At 47.4% G+C, this 5615-nt stretch overlaps 1 protein-coding gene across 1 annotated transcript in view; it reads left to right on the top strand.

Annotated features, from left to right (window-relative positions):
• Positions 1 to 5615, top strand: part of Dipk1c (divergent protein kinase domain 1C) — a 41800-nt gene that overhangs the window by 15234 nt on the left and 20951 nt on the right. The window lies entirely within an intron of this gene.

Here is a 5615-nt window from a genome sequence, read left to right on the forward strand (position 1 = left end):
ACACATGCAGCCACCCACATGTCCAACAGTCCCACAAAGCTTGAGGCTAGCCTCTCCCTGACTCTGACTGGTGTCTTGTGCTGAGCCCGCCTTGGCCAGTCATGTGGTTGGGAGATGTGACGCCCTAAGGGCTTGTCACAAGTCCACCTCACATTTATAGAGTGGACAACACCGGGGTGGCCAGTGAACAATTGATTTTTCCAGGAAACTTGGGCACAGAAAAAATAGAAAGGACAGTTTTCTCTTGTAATATTTTCCTAGAAACATACTCTGCCATAATTTTTATGCCGTATCTTTAGGGAGATGGATGACTAAGGTTTATTTAATCCCTACTGTGCGCATTTAGGTTACTTCCGGTGTTGTTGGTGTTATCGGCTGTATGTCAAAGAACAGTCCGACGCCAAGCCTGGCTATGCTCTCAGTCACTGCAGTCACTGCACCCGGGTATTGGGGGGCACTAGACTCCCCTTTCCTTGGCCACATCTCCCCAGTCCTCTCGTCTTCTGGAAATTTGTCCCTTCGTATACCAATCTCTCAGCCTCCAGAGCTTGGAACCTCACCGAGCCATGGACTATCAAACAAAAGTCTCATTTTTGAAAACTGGGTCCATTTCACTTAAAGGAAAGCAAAGCAAGAATTTGGAAAAGTAATCCCCAAATGACGATGTCACTAATGTTTCTAGTGCCCGGGCTGTACCTGGGGTGTAACAGTATTATTAGCTGATGATGAGAAAACCGGGCCTTCTCACTCCCTTCAAGGTGGCCAGAAACTCACACCATGTGTTTGTGGTAGCCACTGCTGCTATAACAAAGAGCTCAGAGCAAACTTAGCGTAACTTAAAATCGTGTTCTATCCAAATTCTTTCAAACGTCTGGTAAAAAATGGCAACTGTCGAAACTGTTCTTAGCCTGGGGCACGATACCTATGTAGACAGCAATGATATGGATGGAGTGTGATTGTTTAGATAATATGCCTAGAACTCGTGTGCTTGCTTCACTGGTGGGACATTTTGCAAATGACTGGACCCCAAGGGCTCTGACCTAATCAATGGATTGATTGGGCCAGAGATCCAATAACGGAGCCATAATTTGAAAGCATGATTTGGAAATGGTAGAAAACAAGATATAGGGTCTAGACTGCAGAAGTAAAATCACTAGGGGTGTGGTCCTGAAAGGTACGCTTGGTCCCCAGTTCTTCCTTTCTCTCTCTGCCTCCTGGCCATATGGAATGAGCCAAACCACAGCCAGGGACCACAGACTGAAGCCTCTGACACTAGTTCTGCCATGTGTTAACTTGGAGTCCTTCAAAGAAATGCCCAGGAGTGGCAAAGTTGGGTAATACAGTAGATCCAGTTTTAGTTTGCTGAGAAACCTCCGTGTGGAGTTCCACAGTGGGTAGACTAGCAGGTACCCCAAGCTCAGTGTATGAGGGTTCCTCCTTTGCATTGATTTGCAACAATGTCTTTACCATACAGGTGAAAGGTGGATTGTTCAGAGCATTATCCATGCTCACTTCAACAGCAATATACGTGTGTGTGTGTGTGTGCGTGTGCGTGTGTGTGTGTGTGTGTGTGTGTGTGTATCATATATTGAGAATATTGAGCTGGGCAGTGAGCAAATGGGCTTCTAGTGGTGCTCTTTCTGTTGACAATCATACAGAGACCAGAGGACCAGCGTGGGGTAGTACTACTTCCTCAGTCTGTGCATCTGGGTCTTCAGTGGCAATGAAAGAGCTAATGAATAAAATTAAATAGAACACTTTGTAGTTGCAAACCAGAGTTCTTGTTGTCAAGAACATTTTAGGAGTGTTTGTGAGTTCATAAAATTTAGCAGAATGAGAATTAATAGCTTAACGTGTCCAGGAAATTGTAGAATTACAGTTTATTCCAGTAACAGCTTATAAGCAATATATCCATATCCTGTCCTGAGTGACAAGCTCAGCTGTCCAGGGACAAGTTCAGAGCCCAAAAGATATGTTCAAACGTATTCCCTATCCTGCAATGTGTCTGCACTGTTCAACATAGCCTGCAGAAATCAGACAGAAATATTTATGTGTTAGGAGCAGTTTGTCAAGAAAAATTCTTCAGGGGGTTTACAGCTTTCTGATCTTCAGGAGGAAACGCTAGCTCCCTAGTCTACTCTCTGATGCATCAGGCACGTCAGAGAGAATTTTGCATTGGCTACCACAATGAGGACTATAGAACACGGTAAGATTCGGCCCCACCACTGAGGATTTCCAGTTCAGCGACCATGCAATGCCAAGGCAGTACCATGGATGTCCCACAGAAACAGAGGATCTCAGCAGCAGGAGGCCTTCTTTGTGCTGAGCGTCAGGGAGCACGGCTTGGGTATGAGGTATCCCCCAAAGGCTCACGTATGGAAGGTTTGGTCCCGAGCTGATAGTTCTAATCACTGAGGAGTGATTAGGTCATGGGCTAATCCATTGACTGATTGGTGTTCTGATGGAGGCATCAGAAGGTGATAGGAAGTAGGATGTGGGGCTGATTGGAAGAAGCAGGCCACCGGGGATTAATCTCTATTGCCCCACTTCCCCTCTGGCTTCTGTTTCTTGACGGCCATTACTGAACAGCCACTAGGTACTGTAATAGCCTGCCTTGTGGAGCCATAGAGCCAGACTGCCGTGGACCCACGTCTCCGAAACCACGGACCGGAAGTCCTTCCTTCTCTTAATTGTTCTTCTCCAGTATTTGTCACAGTCATGAACACAGCAAAATGGTAAAGACTCGGGTGCAGGCCATGATCACTGAACTCTAAAATCTGGGGGTGTCTTGTCTGCTCAGAGAACTTTGGACTCTGTGATAGGGAGCTAAACCTACATTGCCTTCAAGGCAAAGGAAAACAACTTCATGAAGATCTGCGTAAGGAAATTTGCTGTGTGATGGGAAGAATCACTGTTCCATTTCTCAATATTATGACTCCGTGTTTACTCTATGATAAGGGAGTGGGGAAAGCAGCTTAGATTCCAACCTGCTTAAATCAAGTTGATATGCACCCCCATCGTACTGCCTAGATTGTACTTTTTTTTTTTTTTAACCCATAGAGATCCATTCCCTGCCCTCATCAGGTGTACCAGTTATTTTGGGTTATAGAGAATCTACCCTCCCAGGAAAAGGGCACAGTGAAATGAACACTGCTCGACCTCATCGTTCCTGGCTTTGTGCAGCGTACAAAGTGCACAACAGTATGGCAGTTCTGTGTAGAGCCATCAGTCGAAGGCTCTAAAGAGCGTTCTAATCTCTGCGTTCAAACAATGTTAAATGTTAAATGGATCCCTTTATTGTGGAGTTACATTTTTTTGTTTTATATACTTCAAAAATGCTAAAACATAGTAATATATTTTAAAAGTCACAAAGTAAAACTTAATCCTAATATTAATTTTAATATCAAGGTTTGCTTCCTATTCTCCATAAGTTTGTCTGTTTTTGTTTTTTGAGACGATTTTCACTATGTAGCCTTGATTGTCTTGGCTTGCTGTGTAGACCAGGCAGGCCTTGAACTCACAAAGATTTGCCTGTTTTTTGCCTCCTGAGTGTTGGGATTAAAGGTGTGCACCACCACACCCGGCCTACATTCCTCATAGTTCTTATTCCTTAGTTTAAAAAGAGAAAAAAGAGCAGGGCGGTGGTGGCGCACGCCTTTAATCCCAGCACTCGGGAGGCAGAGGCAGGCGATCTCTGTGAGTTCGAGGCCAGCCTGGTCTATAAGAGCTAGTTCCAGGACAGAAACCAAAAGCTACGGAGAAACCCTGTCTCAAAAATCCAAAGAGAGAGAGAGAGAGAGGGAGAGAGAGAGAGAGAGAAGATTGGGAGAATTGGCTTCCCCAAGAAAGAGCACACCAGTTGGTTACCCAATATGAAATGGTCAGCCCTGAAAACATACATACAAAATAACTATACAAAATAGCAGGGTATTTAAGAATATATGTGTTTACACACACACACACACACACACACACACACACACACACACACACACGTAACAACAATTAACGATAAAGGAGACCGTGAATCTGAAAGAGAGTGAGGAAGGGTATATGAAAGGGTTTGGAGAGAGGAAAGAGAAGGGGGAAAAGATAAAATCTCAAAAAAAAAAGTTTACTTTTAAGAATGGTGTCTTTGTCTCCTCTGTCCCAACAACTGTTTGCTGGTGATGTGGTCGCAGGGAGGTGCCTCCTGAGTCTTGTAAGTTTTGGAAACTTTCTGAGTCTTACAATCTGTCCTCCTCCTAAGAAAGGGGTGATACCTTTTTGCTGCTTTTTCTTTGTGGCAGGAGGTGGGGGGTCCTCACTACATGGCCTGCTCCAAAGTTCCCCATCCTCCTCCACATCTTCCTGAGGGTGGCATTCCACACACCCCACCGTTTAACCTCAGTCTCCTTCCTATTCTCGTTCCTTCCCTAGCGGAGGGGCTGAAGCCGGTACTCTTTTGTTCCCGTGCTCCGGAATCACTGGGAGAGGAGACCTTTCCACACCACTGCCTCTGAGACCATTCTCACACAGCCACACGTGTGCTGGGGAAGCAAAAGGTTAGGGTTCCCTTGGAGGGAGCTTGTGAAAGGATGTTGTGATTGACTGGGTGCTCCCCCAAACCTCCAGAGTCTGCTGTATTCAGGGAACACTTATTTGTGGTATATCCCAAGTGCATCTTAAAGCCGAATTCACGTTGTTTTAAAATTCTGGGAGGCAGCTACCCCAGAACCAGCCACAAAACCAAGTTTAACTAGAGACTTTCAGAATAGAGTAAGCTGGGACACTAGTTCTCTAGAGGTCCTTAGAGAATGTTTAAATCAGGTTGAGAAACAGCCTGAGAAGTTAGGGCACAGGGCAGCAGGAGGGCCTCTGGATGGGGCTTCCAGAATCCCGCGGTAAGTGCTTTTGTCTGATGAATGCCCGGGCAAGAGGCCCCAGCTTTTCCAGAGCCCTTCAAGGCTGACAATACCCGGCAGGACACCGGGCACGCCACCCACCGTGCACTCTCTTTTTGCTGGAGAAAGGTCTGGAGAGCAGGGTTTCACGCATATACCAAGGGCGCATACAACACAGACTCTAGCTGGTGAAAACGCTTTGGCGAACCTCTCCAGGCTGTGTTAACGCTGACAGCTCGTCCCTCTTTCCTTGGCGAAGTCCTCAAGTCTGGTGCAGTCTGGGTATTGCTGACCGTGGTCCCTCACTGTCCCCATTTCTTCTCCCCACACCTTGAAACCTCTCTCCCGGAAGCCGGGAGGGATCCTAAGCTCAGGTCAGACTAGGTGGAGAGGATGGGGATGGGCAGAGTGCAGCAGCCAAGAGGGTGAATGGGTCCAGTGGGGTCCTGGGGAGGGGCAAGTGTTGCGGCTAGACAGGGGGCGGCAGTCTAGGAAAGAGGGAAGAAGTAAGGCCATCCAGAGAAGCGAGAGGCTTAGTCTTGGGGAAGAAAAGAGTAGAAGAAAGTGGAAAGGTGGCCAGGGTGGGTAGGTCGCAGAAGCCGGGAGCGGATCCCCACGCAGCACCGGGACGCTGTGCCTAGAGGCCAGTTTCCCCTCCCGCCGCCCCTCCCCCTCTCCGCCCCTAGAGCTGCGGAGCGGCGACCGGAGCGCGGGGCTGGCGATGGCGCGGGC

The sequence above is a fragment of the Microtus ochrogaster genome, chromosome 18, assembly GCF_000317375.1.
Source record: "Microtus ochrogaster isolate Prairie Vole_2 chromosome 18, MicOch1.0, whole genome shotgun sequence".
Lineage (NCBI taxonomy): Eukaryota > Metazoa > Chordata > Mammalia > Rodentia > Cricetidae > Microtus > Microtus ochrogaster.